The sequence below is a fragment of the Schistocerca piceifrons genome, chromosome X (assembly GCF_021461385.2).
Source record: "Schistocerca piceifrons isolate TAMUIC-IGC-003096 chromosome X, iqSchPice1.1, whole genome shotgun sequence".
NCBI lineage: Eukaryota > Metazoa > Arthropoda > Insecta > Orthoptera > Acrididae > Schistocerca > Schistocerca piceifrons.
Genome location: NC_060149.1, coordinates 761,431,447 through 761,446,085, shown reverse-complemented (window position 1 = coordinate 761,446,085; position 14,639 = coordinate 761,431,447).

Sequence of the window (14,639 nt, the reverse complement as noted above, 5' to 3'; positions counted from 1 at the left end):
TGACCGTATATGTGCAGAACAACCCTACGGTTCTAATGTCACAATTTCTAAATTAAAGTGCATTGGGCATGTCCAAAAGATAATGTGGTCCAGGTTGAGAAGATTATTGAAAGAAAAGTCAAAAATTGTATTGGAAGATAGTAAGGACATAGGTGGTAAAGGTCATCTGACAAATGTTGAAATAGATAGATTACAGAACTATTATAGCTTGGCCATAAGAAGAAATGTAGGGAAGCTGTATGGGCTATTTATTCCCATAAGCATGATAATCCAGTGCACGGTCTTTGTCCGAATGATCCTCACACTTGGTGCAAGTACAGGAGAAGCGCCAAATACGACCACAAACAATCTTTACTTGCATCAGTAATGAATGATGGCTCTGAGCAATATGGGACTTAACATCTGAGGTCATCAGTCCCATAGAACTTAGAACTACTTAAACCTAACTAACCTAAGGACATCACACACATCCATGCCCGAGGCAGGATTCGAATCTACGACCGTAGCGGTCGCGCGGTACCGGACTGAAGCGCCTAGAACCGCACGGCCACAGCAGCCGCCATTAATGAATGAAATTAAACCCATATTTAGAGATCTTTGTAAAGATACCTTGTTGAAGAAATGTCTTCGTGAGAAAACCCAAAATTTAAATGAATGTGTGAATTCTGTCTTTTGGAACTGGTTACCGAAAACTGTATTTGTTCAGCTTACAACCCACAAATTATGTGTTTATGGTGCTATTTTATGCTTCAATTATGGTGTAATTAGAAAAATAGATGTTTTGTAATTATTGGGCACAAAATCTAGTGGAAATACTGCAAAATCCTTAGTGCAAATAGATAAAGAGAGAATGCGCAAAGCAGATATTGCTAATTTAAAATACGCAAAAGAAGCCAGACAGAAAAGAAGAGGGACCAAGAGAAGAAACGAAGATCAGTATGATTCAGATGATGCTCAGTATGGTGCAGGAAAATATTAGTGGTAAGTGATTCTCATCAACAACTTTACTTTCAGGTACCATGATTTGATAAAGTATTGGGGTTAGAAACATGAATATTTTTAAAATTTGTATTGCAGGTGGTAATAAGTTAATAACAAAGAAAGCTAAATTTTACTAGTGAAAGAATCAAACTTTTTTCCTTAAAAACCATAAGAGGTACTATGTTCATTTTCATTGTAAGTTGAGGCATATAGTTATGTATACGCAGTAAAAATTTCATTGTTTTATCACTTATAGTTCTTTTGAAAAGTGTACCTTTTCAAAGGGTAAAATAACATTGGCAGAGTAGGGATAAAAATTGCCTTCCTTCTCCCCTTAACCAACGGGTTTAAATGAACATCCTGGCACCTGATCATCCATCTGAACGCAGCAAATTATGTGCAACATGCTGTATCCAACCCTAAAACTTTGAACGTTTCTGGCTCTCTAAATAAAATTGATAGAAATTCGGTTCAAACTGATATGTGTACAGCTAATTTACATGCAGAGTGCCCATAATTAAAGTTCCAGTTTCAAAACGCTATAGAAAGATAACCGTTGCTCAGAATGGGTCAAATTTGAACAGCATCTTATTGACGCAAGGGGAAACGGCATGGAACGAAAAATGTGCACACAGACAGACACGCGGTACACGGCTGTTTCTCCGGTTGCATCCGAGATGCCCAACATGACTGACGCCATGAAACATCGCGCATTCCGCGAGCGGAGACTGTGCGCCTGTAGCCCTGCCCAAGTCCTGGACACTCAAGGGTATGAAAAATGGCATTGGCCAATGTCTGCTAACGGTCTGGAGAAAATGATTATGTTGTTGTTGTTGTTGTTGTGGTCTTCAGTACTGAGACTGGTTTGATGCAGCTCTCCATGCTACTCTATCCTGTGCAAGCTTCTTCATCTCCCAGTACCTACTGCAGCCTACATCCTTCTGAATCTGCTTAGTGTACTTATCTCTTGGCCTCCCTCTACGATTTTCACCCTCCACCCTGCCCTCCAGTACTAAATTGGTGATCCCTTCATGCCTCAGAACATATCCCTTCTTCTAGTCAAGTTGTGCCACAAACTCCTCTTCTCCCCAATTCTATTCAATACCTCCTCATTAGTTATGTGATCTACCCATCTAATCTTCAGCATTCTTCTGTAGCACCACATTTCGAAGCTTCTATTCTCTTTTTGTCTAAACTATTTATCGTCCATGTTTCACTTCCATACATGGCTACACTCCATACAAATACTTTCAGAAACGACTTCCTAACACTTAAATCAATACTCGATGTTAATAAATTTTTTCTTCTTCAGAAACGCTTTCCTTGCCATTGCCAGTCTACATTTTATATCCTCTCTACATCGACCATCATCAGTTATTTTGCTCCCCAAATAGCAAAACTCCTTTACTACTTTAAGTGTCTCATTTCCTAATCTAATTCCCGCAGCATCACCCGACTTAATTCGACTACATTCCATTATCCTCGTTTTGTTTTTGTTGATGTTCATCTTATACCCCCCTTCCAAGACACTGTCCATTCCGTTCAACTGCTCTTCCAAGTCCTTTGCTGTTTCTGACAGAATTACAATGTCATCGGCGAACCTCAAAGTTTTTATTTCTTCTCCGTGGATTTTAATACATTCCGAACTTTTCTTTAGTTTCCTTTACTGCTTGCTCAATATACAGATTGAATAGCATCGGGGAGAGGCTACAACCCTGTCTCACTCCCTTCCCAACCACTGCTTCCCTTTCATGTCCCTCGACTCTTATAACTGCCATCTGGTTTCTGTACAAATTGTAAATAGCCTTTCGCTCCCTGTACTTTACCCCTGCCACCTTCAGAAAATTCGAAAAGTCAGGTTCTTTTGAAGTGTAATGTGACAAAGGGAGGAGAGCAGTTCATCCGACGTCTGTCGAAGATGTGGCCACAGCTTTGGAGGAGGGGTCGAATGGTGGTGTGGAAACATGCAGTGCAAGGGAAATTGCCTGAATGTCCGACATTCCTGCGAGCAAACTGCATAAAATCCTACGAAACGTCCTGCATTGCTATCCACACAAAATCATAGATGTTCAGGAGTTGCTTCCAGCTGACCTGCCAGCTAGACAAATGTTCGCTCTCGAATTTCTTGCTCGCAGGTAAGTAGAAAATGAATGAGCATGGAAGAGTCTGTGGACAGATGAAGCCAATTTCCATCTCCAAGGACATGTCAACGCGCAGAACTGCAGCATATGAACAACGGAAAATCCGCACGAACATCAACCGGTACCACTTCAGTGTGCAAAGGTGACTGTGTGGTGCGGATTGGCGGCACCGTGTATCGCAGAGCCGTATGTTTTCGAGGAGATGAGTCCTGTGGGTCGTGTTTGTTACCTGTACCGCCACTGGTAAACGCTATGAGAGTCTTTTGCCCACCGTCGTCGTTCCAACCTTTCAACAGCGTGGATGTGTGGGTAGGATCATTTTTATGCAAGATGGCGCTCCTCTGCACGTCGCACAGCCAGTGAAGCGGCTACTGCAGAGGCATTTCGGTAACGCTAGAATCACCACCTGTCATTTTCCTACAGGTTGGACACCGATATCACATGATGCTGTGTTCAATACTCCAATTACGAACGTAGCTGAACTGAAGGCACACATTGCAAATCGCATTCAAAACGTGACCCTCGAGACACTTCGGTCTGTTGCGAAACAAGCTTTTTCTCGATTTCAGTTCGTAGCAGTAAATACTAGATATATTGAACATATTAGAAACCGATGTCATTTTGCCTTTTATGCGACTTTTGGCCGCAGGGCAATTAAAAGCCGATGTCATTTTTCTTTTCATGCGGTTTTCGGTCCCAGGACACTTAGAAAACTACTTTCGCCGTCGGATGTGGTACGACCTTGCCATGGCGGTTGGTTGGTTGTTTTGGGGAAGGAGAGCAGACAGAGTGGTCATCGGTCTCATCGGTTTAGGGAAGGATGGGGAAGGAAGTCGGCCGTGCCCTTTCAGAGGAACCATCCTTGCCATGGTGGACAGGCGTATCTAGCTAATTGTGCCACAACTGTTGACTTCACATTGAACTACTCGGATGCTGTAATGTGCAACTCAAACCATATTCATCGTACTGCGATTGATCTTTCATTTGTAGGTGACCTCATTTACGACAAGACGCTATCAATTGCTAAAATTTTCGTTTCCTTTTTCTTTGTTTTGTTTTGTTTCTTGACATTGCCCCCTACGTCAGTAATACACTGTTAAATTTGACGTCATTTGAGCAGTGGTGCTCATTCTACAGCGTTTTGAAACTGTAACTTTAGTTATGGCCAACCCGTACATCAGCTACATGGTAAGAAAAACTGTAACTCGTTGCTGCACCTTTATGGAAAATAACTAAATACACTACCAAGATTTTGAACATGGCTGTGCTTTAGTGTGCATGCGAGAGCTTCAATGGATTAGAAATAACAGCCTATCAGTTGCAAAATACAGGTTTATTAAATCTTGACCATAGTTTCGAAGGTTTTAGAACGGTCTTCTTCAAAAGAGGTAGGATGTATTAACAGATTATGACATTGTGTATGGAACAAAGATAGTAGCATTACAATAAGGAAAATTACAGGAAATGTTACAAAAAAACTTTTAGAGACGCATACTCACGTAAAATCACATTATCTATAGTCAATGTGGGAGTCGTTACCTCACGCTAGTACATGCCATACACTTAATCACCATTTATGGTACATTATATAAAAGTAGTAGCGGTCCACTGCAGGGCTTTGTCTTAAAACTTTTAAAAAATGTCAGTTTTATACAAGTCTTTAAAGTGGTATACCATATGTTGTTGTATCCTGCGTCAAATATGTGATGTATAGAAAAAGGAAATGTAAGTTTTAAGACAAGGCCCTACAATAGATGGGCACTACCTTTATATAATGTTTTTTAAATGGTTATTAAGTAGATGACATGTATTAGACTGAGTCAACGACTTCCACATTGACTATAGATAATGTGATTTTACGTGAGTATTCTTCTCTAAAAAAATTTTGTAACATTTCCTGTAATTTTGCTTATTGTTATTTTACGATCTTTGTTCGACACGCAATGTCGTTAACTTGTTAGTAAGTCCTACGTTTTCTGAAGAAGACGATTTTAAAACCATCGAGACCATGGTCAAGGTTTAACAAAACTGTGTTTTACAACTGGTTGGTTGTTATCTCTAATCCACTGAGCTATTCAATACACTATGTTCATAACCCCGTAAAATAAATAACTTTTATTACATTTACCTACCTAAACTATCAATATAATTATTACACATTTTTGCCTCCGGTACAGTGGTTAACTTGAATGTTACATTGTTATTCATTTTTTTGTTGTTGTTTCCTTCTCTTTTTCTCTTCCCGAAACCTCTTCATTCTTTGGCTGGGTTCCTGTTTCCCTTGCTCTGTCCGAATTCTACCTTTTTCCTTCCTTTCTTTTACTTCAGTTTTCGTGTTCATAATTTTCTTTCTGAATTTCACTCTTTCATTTACCATTTCTATACAGATCCCTGCTTGTTTTAGGCCTTCTTCTATTTCTGTAAACTATGTCCTTTTGATTGAACTGTTTACTATATAAAAAATCCTCCTTGTGAGTCTGTTGTTCATTCTATGTATGTGTCCAAGTCTGCGTTTTGTGATCATGTTTGTGAGCCTGTGTGTGTGTGTGTGTGTGTGTGTGTTAATATAATAATAAGACAATGTTGAATAAAAGCTGTGAGAGACCATCTCTTTGTCTGACCCTTATATGTATCTCGAATGGGTTTGAGATTTCTCCAATAAATTTTATTTTGGATATGGTATCTGTAAGTGTATGTTGTACAAGTGTCCTAGTTTTTCTATCTGTACCATATTCTTCTAATGTGACAAAGAGGACCTGCCTGTCTATGGAGTTGTACGCCTTGTTAAAGTCCACAAATGTGACTACAGTGTTATTCGTCTGTCTGACCTTCAGGAGCGTTCGCAGGTTCCAAAACCGTTCAATACAGGACCTTCCTTTTCTGAAGCCTACATGGTAGTCACCTATCTTTATCAGCTTGTGGTTCTTATTATTTTGTAAATTACAGATAGAAACACCTAATCTGAAAAACCTTCCTGTACCACTGACGTCCACAGATTGGAAGTCTAGAACGTGCTGCATCCTTGAACCTGTAGCAGCAGCGAGGGGAGCGTGTTCCGACTTCCCGCGCTATCATCGTTCGCCCGGCGTCACTGGCCAGTTACGGCAGTACTGTTGGTTGCGTTGCTATTATTTTGCGCTGACCTCTTCAGCTGTAATTCGGAGCCTATTGTGTATTCCGCTACCCAAATTGTTCTCTGATAATCCTGTGAACACACTAGATAATTTAGGGAGTATAATGAATCAAAGAGCGCCTCGATGAGCTTCTGCTAACAAGGGAACCTCCCCATCGCACCCCCCTCAGATTTAGTTATAAGTTGGCACAGTGGATAGGCCTTGAAAAACTGAACACAGATCAATCGAGAAAACAGGAAGAAGTTGTGTGGAACTATGAAAAAAATAAGCAAAATATACAAACTGAGTAGTCCATGCGTAAGATAGGCAACATCAAGGACAGCCTGAGCTCAGCAGCGCCGTGGTCCCGTGGTTAGCGTGAGCAGCTCCGAAAAGAGAGGTCCTTGGTTCGAGTCGTCCCTCGAGTGAAAAGTTTACTTTCTTTACTTTCGCAAAGTTATGATCTGTCCGTTCGTTCATTGACGTTCTGTTCACTGTACTAAGTTTGGTGTCTGTGTTTTGCGACCGCACCGCAAAACCGTGCGATTAGTAGACTAAAGGATGTGTCTCTCCAATGGGAACCGAAAACATTTGATCGCAAGGTCATAGGTCAACCGATTCCTCCACAGGAAAACACGTCTGATATATTCTGTACGAGACTGGTGACGGCATGTGCGTCACATGACAGGAATATGTTGTCGACCCACCTAACTTGTACACTTGGCGAATGGGTAAAAAGATTCTGCTACCTTGCCCGATTTAGGTTTCCTTGTGGATGTGATAATCGCTCCCAAAAAAGTGATGAAAACACAAGAGTTTGTCACATAAACTGCAACAAATCAATGCAACAGTTTCACAGTCGGCGCAGTTACCTCGCATCGGACGGACGGGCGGACAGATAATAATTGTCTGAAAATAAAAAATTAAACTTTTCACTCGAGGGAAGACTTGAACCAAGGACCTCTCGTTCCGCAGCTGCTCACGCTAACCACGGGACCACGGCGCTCTTGAGTTCAGGCTATCACTGATGTTGCCTATCTTGGGCATGGACTACTGAGTTTGTATATTTTGCTTATTTTTTTCCTAGTTCCACACAACTTCTTCCTGTTTTCTCGATTGATCTGTGTTCAGTTTTTCAAGGCCTATCCACCGTGCCAACTTACAACTAAATCTGAGGGGGGGTGCGATGGGGAGGTTCCCTTGTAAGAACAATAGTTCTGGTCTTCGAACAAAGGGCTTACTTTACCGTCGCTTTCCATAACACAGGAGGTCAGAAGTCTCGATCAATTTCTAAGAAATAATGGCTGCATTTACGCAATAGGTAATTATAATCGATTCTAGTGATATCGTTGGCTAATTACTTTTTTTCGGAATATTCAAGAAGAATACTTACGATAATATATCGTGTGGCTGGTGTTAGTCTCCGATTGCGCGGCTTATCTTATATGGCAATCCAAAAGGCGCTCGCTCTAAAATTTTACATGCCAGCAGAAACAAGAGCAAACATTCGCTTACTAGAAAATAAGTTCCAAAGAAATGGAAACTTTGCCGATGAGTCACACTTCGGAGACATCTTGTTCCACACGAGACGGTTCAGCGAATCAGAGGAGAAATCCCAAGAAGTCAGAATTCATCAACCAGTCGTTTTCATGAACGAGTTAGAGGTGGCCAAATGAATGCGCCGAAAGCTTTACACTTAACGCTAATGAAAAAAGCTACCATATTCAGATGCTTCACATATTAGACCACAAAGATTACGTAGCCGGCAGAACTGTGTGTTACGATCTGATAGAAGCTGCACACAGCGAATACGTCATGCATCGCATTTTGTTTACTGAGGTCACATTCCGTATCTGCGGCAAAGTTAACTAACATATCTGCTACATATGAGGTAATGGACCACCACACGCTATCACTGAATGGCAAAGACACACGAAAAGTGAATGTGTGACTAGGATTCAAAAAAGCCACAGTTCGTGGATCCTCAATTGTTGCAAAAGAGTCAGTTACAGGATATACTGTGATATGCTGGAATAATTCCTGGAACCATAGCTTCAGTAAGAAGATGGAATCACAGCACATTGTTGAACTTGGAGTTCCGCAACAGACTACCCCTATGTGGTCACATGCTGACACAGCGACATCTTCAGTTACGATTACAGTGGTCACGGAATCAACGCGATTCGACCGTCGATCAATGGAAACGTGCCGGCTCTTCGGATAAATCAATTTTTGCTACACTAGGTAGACGGTCGTCTCCACAAACGCCGTCATCGAAGTGAACGGCGGCTCGAAACGTGCAGCGCGCCACGGACGCAGGCTGGTGGGAACAGTATTATGCTATGGGAGGCATTCTCCTTCGCTTGCATGGAACCTCTATTAGTAATCGAATACGCGCTGACAGCTGCCAACCGCCTTCATACCTTCATGCTTGATGTTCCGCCCGACGGAGATGTCCTCTTTCAGCAATGTAATTGTCTGCGTCTCGGAGCCAGAACCGAGCTACAGAATTTCGCCTGATGTAAATCTTATGCAACCCATCTGGGTCGCTATCGGGCGCCATCACCGCGTACGCAAATCAGCAGCCCGTTATTTATGCGAATTACATGACCAGTGCATAGACACCTAATGCCACACACCTCCACAAACATATAAATGAACTGTTGAATCCGTGATGTATTTTGTTCCCTAGACGGACATACAGGTTAATAAGCAAGTGGTCATGATGTTTTGGCTCATCAGCGTACATGGGTATTACTTAAATGCATTCGTAAAATTGGTCTAGATTTTATGACCGCTCTGTACATGGATCTCCAACATGAATAGCTTTCTTATTTTTAACCAGAAGGAAAAAATGACGTTAATCTCGCAATTTTTTTGTCCATTTATTGAGAAAAGGACTTACGAATCGAGTTATCAGACGTACTTATCAATCAATTTTAATCACATGTCAGGAAACTGAAAAAAGAGTAAACTATCGACAAAAACTGAAATGGTTTAGTCGTAGAATTTATTGTTTGCTTGCAAGAAATCAAAACGGATTTTTTTCGAAAAATCTGTACCTTCCAATAAAAAAACGTAGATGTAAGGGTCGAAGACTACACCGTACTAGAAAATGCCCTTACAACCTGGAACCTAGCTCGCACGAAAATAAATGTTTGTAAATAAAGGCAAAAAACCGTGTTTCGATAAGTTTATAAATATACAATGTTCCACCAAGATCATGCAGTTCAGTTAATTAAAATGCTAAATAAACTTTTTTCATAGCTCTGAAGAAAAAGCAGCGATTCTTACTTTTATATATGTACGAAAATTTTTCTTTCACCCATTGTTTTGTTTGTTATAGAGAAAAATATATTATGTGAAACACACTACAAAAGAGAACTGACTTTGTTGTGTACTTCACATCATTGAACGCTTCCTTTGACAAACAGACAAAAAACCTACCCACAAAATCTACACAGTAAGCAGGTGATGGCACTAACTCTAATATTTGATGTAATGCCATTAAATTTAATTAATGTATAAGTACAGGAACACTAAATCCTTGATTCATAAACACTTGCAGCATAGAAGAAAGCCGCATTTAATATACAGGTGAGAAGTTCTAGACGAATGATCGTGTATTGTCCTATTTGGGCCTCGAGTCGTACAGCTGTAACACGTTTGACGACAGTTTGGCGGAAAGGAAACCGTTAAGATATGAAATGAGTACTCATTCTGATGAAAAATATTCTACTGACCAGCCGCTACGCCTTTAAAGGATAGAACTGCTCTAGCTATAGAAACACAAGCGCTTGTACAGAACCGTTTGCTCGTTTATGATTTTCGACAGCCTCGTAAAACTTTGAACCTCGATTTCTCGCAAACGCCTGAGAAGCGCAACGTACTAGAGCAGCGTGTGTATTTTCTACACCGCATGAAAAAAAAAGAGCAGAATCAATGACATTTGCGTATATGCATCATTTGTCTGTGCTGATATTCATGGAATCGTGATTACTCAGCTAGCTGCAAGGAAACTTAGCTTCCATTCTCCAAAATCTACGTCTAAGACATACCCCTCGCCGTGAAATCCTCTTCGATGCCACGTGTTGCTCGTGGAGACTATTTCACTAATTGACACACTGTATAATACTGATTTGGAAAACAGCGGCTAAAAGTAATTATCTGTCCTTTGTAAAGCTCACAATAAAATTTAGAGGTAGGGCAGGAGTTTGTGCTCTCATTTCTCATGCAGAAATCTGTTCTATGTCACAATATTGTGCCGGTTGTTACATGGATCATTTGAAAGCTTGATGGCTGATTCACGCTGAAAACATATTCGTCGAAAATCACTGTATTCAACAACATAACGCAGCATACTTTAATTCCCAGCTGCTTTCTGTATAGTATCCTTTTTTAATGCAAGTAGCAGGATGGCAGTATCGAAATCCTGACTCGAATACAACCTGACATTTCTCGAATGTTCTGGGAATAGCGAGATTATGCATCACCACGAATATCCACATCCACCTTGATTGCAAACGTAAGAGAAGAATGGGCTGCTACACATCCATCCAAGAGGACATAGAACAGACGTGATAAATCGCTGTAAATGATGGTTAATATTTCTCTGTAAACCCCAAATGTGTTGTTCGAAGAAGAATGGAGAACTTCTTGTCTCGAATAGGCACGAGATCTAAAGACAACGGATAGCAGTGCATTAGATCCGTAATATTTCAGTATAGGGTCACTTCAAGGTTTTCGTAGCGCTTCCAAGATACAGCGAATGTTTGTTACAAGTTGGTGTAAGATAATAAACAGGACAACATCTGATCGTAGCTACATTGAGATATTCAATAACGCCTGTAAAGCTTAAAGTTGCCCCAGAAGCTGCAGATTTCAAAGTGTGCAGAGCAGATTTATACCAGTCTGAATGCTTCTCACGGCGATGAAATGACGGAGCCATGTATACTGAGTCTAAGAATCTAGGAACTGGACCACAAACGACTGGAAAATGATAGTTTTGACAGATGAATCCTGCACCAGGAAACAGAATTATTCCCGCCATACATATGCCTGAAGCGAAACTGGTAGCTGGTACAGACGTAATGTCCGCCGCTCGTGGTCTCGCGGTAGCGTTCTCGCTTCCCGAGCACGGGGTCCCGGGTTCGATTCCCGGCGGGGTCAGGGATTTTCACCTGCCTCGAGATGACTGGGTGTTTGTGTTGTCCTCATCATTTCATCATCCTCCAGGAAAGTGGCGAAATTGGACTGAGCAAAGATTGGATAATTGTACGGGCGCTGATAACCACGCAGTTGAGCGCCCCACAAACCAAACATCATCATCATACAGACGTAATAACATAGGCTAAAGACAGCAGTCAGTGATAGGATCCGTGTGCAAAGAATAATCAAATGTATAAACGTACGGAGGAAGGTGCAGGCCCCTGGTCAGGTTCTGAAGGGTGCGGTAGGGGTGATGTGCCCTCCCCCTATCTCTTTTCTCTCACTTCTCTCTCCCTCCATCAAATATAATACATCAGTGCTGAGTACATTTCTTTTGATTTTTGGAGAGAGAAGAGTCATTATCCCATAATCTCGTAACCTCCCTTCCCATTCCCCATCCGTCGAATACACACTTGTACGAAGCTTCACGTTCTTGCTAGAGCCGGAGATGCGCTGTAAATTGTCCGAGATACGGAGGTCAGGTACAGCAGTGGCCTATGCGACTTCCTTTCATTGACATTAACACCGCCCGTATCAAGCTATTCTAGTAAATGAACCTATCGTGGGTAAAGAAATATGTTAGATGGATTGGTCGTCAATATCTGTAGCTACATATACAGAATAATTCAGCTGCCACTATCGATAGGTTTTAAACAACACGCAACACCTACAGAAAACATGTGCGAGATATTCATATTCTCTCGCTCGCCACCCACAAACTACACTCCTGGAAATGGAAAAAAGAACACATTGACACCGGTGTGTCAGACCCACCATACTTGCTCCGGACACTGGGAGAGGGCTGTACAAGCAATGATCACACGCACGGCACAGCGGGCACACCAGGAACCGCGGTGTTGGCCGTCGAATGGCGCTAGCTGCGCAGCATTTGTGCACCGCCGCTGTCAGTGTCAGCCAGTTTGCCGTGGCATACGGAGCTCCATCGCAGTCTTTAACACTGGTAGCATGCCGCGACAGCGTGGACGTGAACCGTATGTGCAGTTGACGGACTTTGAGCGAGGGCGTATAGTGGGCATGCGGGAGGCCGGGTGGACGTACCGCCGAATTGCTCAACACGTGGGGCGTGAGGTCTCCACAGTACATCGATGTTGTCGCCAGTGGTCGGCGGAAGGTGCACGTGCCCGTCGACCTGGGACCGGACCGCAGCGACGCACGGATGCACGCCAAGACCGTAGGATCCTACGCAGTGCCGTAGGGGACCACACCGCCACTTCCCAGCAAATTAGGGACACTGTTGCTCCTGGGGTATCGGCGAGGACCATTCGCAACTGTCTCCATGAAGCTGGGCTACGGTCCCGCACACCGTTAGGCCGTCTTCCGCTCATGCCCCAACATCGTGCAGCCCGCCTCCAGTGGTGTCACGACAGGCGCGAATGGAGGGACGAATGGAGACGTGTCGTCTTCAGCGATGAGAGTCGCTTCTGCCTTGGTGCCAATGATGGTCGTATGCGTGTTTGGCGCCGTGCAGGTGAGCGCCACAATCAGGACTGCATACGACCGAGGCACACAGGGCCAACACCCGGCATCATGGTGTGGGGAACGATCTCCTACACTGGCCGTACACCACTGGTGATCGTCGAGGGGACACTGAATAGTGCACGGTACATCCAAACCGTCATCGAACCCATCGTTCTACCATTCCTAGACCGGCAAGGGAACTTGCTGTTCCAACAGGACAATGCACGTCCGCATGTATCCCGTGCCACCCAACGTGCTCTAGAAGGTGTAAGTCAACTACCCTGGCCAGCAAGATCTCCGGATCTGTCCCCCATTGAGCATGTTTGGGACTGGATGAAGCGTCGTCTCACGCGGTCTGCACGTCCAGCACGAACGCTGGTCCAACTGAGGCGCCAGGTGGAAATGGCATGGCAAGCCGTTCCACAGGACTACATCCAGCATCTCTACGATCGTCTCCATGGGAGAATAGCAGCCTCCATTGCTGCGAAAGGTGGATATACACTGTACTAGTGCCGACATTGTGCATGCTCTGTTGCCTGTGTCAATGTGCCTGTGGTTCTGTCAGTGTGGTCATGTGATGTATCTGACCCCAGGAATGTGTCAATAAAGTTTCCCCTTCCTGGGACAATGAATTCACGGTGTTCTTATTTCAATTTCCAGGAGTGTATTAGTACTGCATCAAACATCAAGGGGACCTTTTTGTAGGAAATTTAGAGTAGCTAAATTTTATACTGTGGTACGTTTTCGAGTTATTCAACAAAAGCACGTTTTAAGGTTACTTTTGTAGGTTTTTCTTGAATAACTGGAAAACTATGGCCTCTGGCGAAAACATAGTACCAAATTTAACTACATTAAACTTCCTACGAAAGGTCCTGTTCATTTTTTCTGTAGGACTAAGAGTTTGCGTGTAGCGAGCAACAGTATATGAAGATCTTGTGCGTGGTATCTGAAGGCGTTGCAGGTTACATAAAACCCAAAAACAGGGACAGCTGAATCACCCTGTATACTGCGCCAGCCGGTATGCAGAGTCTGGCAGAGGGTAGTTCGTAGCAATATCAGAGATTTTCTATCCCATTCCATTCGCCCAAGGAGCAAGCCAAGAATTACTGTCTGTATGCAATTGTATGTGCCCCGAGCTTCATCTTGTTCTCATGACCCTAACGTGGGATATACGATGGAGCTAGCAGATTGGTCGCAGTCGTTCTCGAACTTCAGATTTACAAACAGGATTTCCGGAAACAGCGTCGTCTTTCTTCCGAAGATTGCGATGTAAGTTCTCTCTGCTAAACTTCCGTATGGGCTATACCGACCTGTTACTATTCTAGCAACGTGTCTCTGAATTTGTTCAATGTCTGATATGATGCCTACTCGATAAAGACATCAAACGCTGGAACAATACTCTAGAATTCATTGCACAATATTGTTAAATTCAAGTTTTCCTTTAAAGATGCAATATACTTTCGAAGAACCTTCCCAAGAAATCTATGTCTCTAATACTGAGCATAAGTTTTCGCCCAGTTTCATACAGCTTCTTGGTATTACCGCTAAATACGAGGGGCCTTCAGTAAGACCGCAACTCATTTTATTCTGAAAGCAGGTTGGTTTCATTCAGAATTCCAATACACCATATTATTTCCGACTTTTTTGGCCACAAAACCCTATTTTTCGACATAATCTCCGTTCAATGCGAAGGCCATACGCCACCTTACTGCGAGAG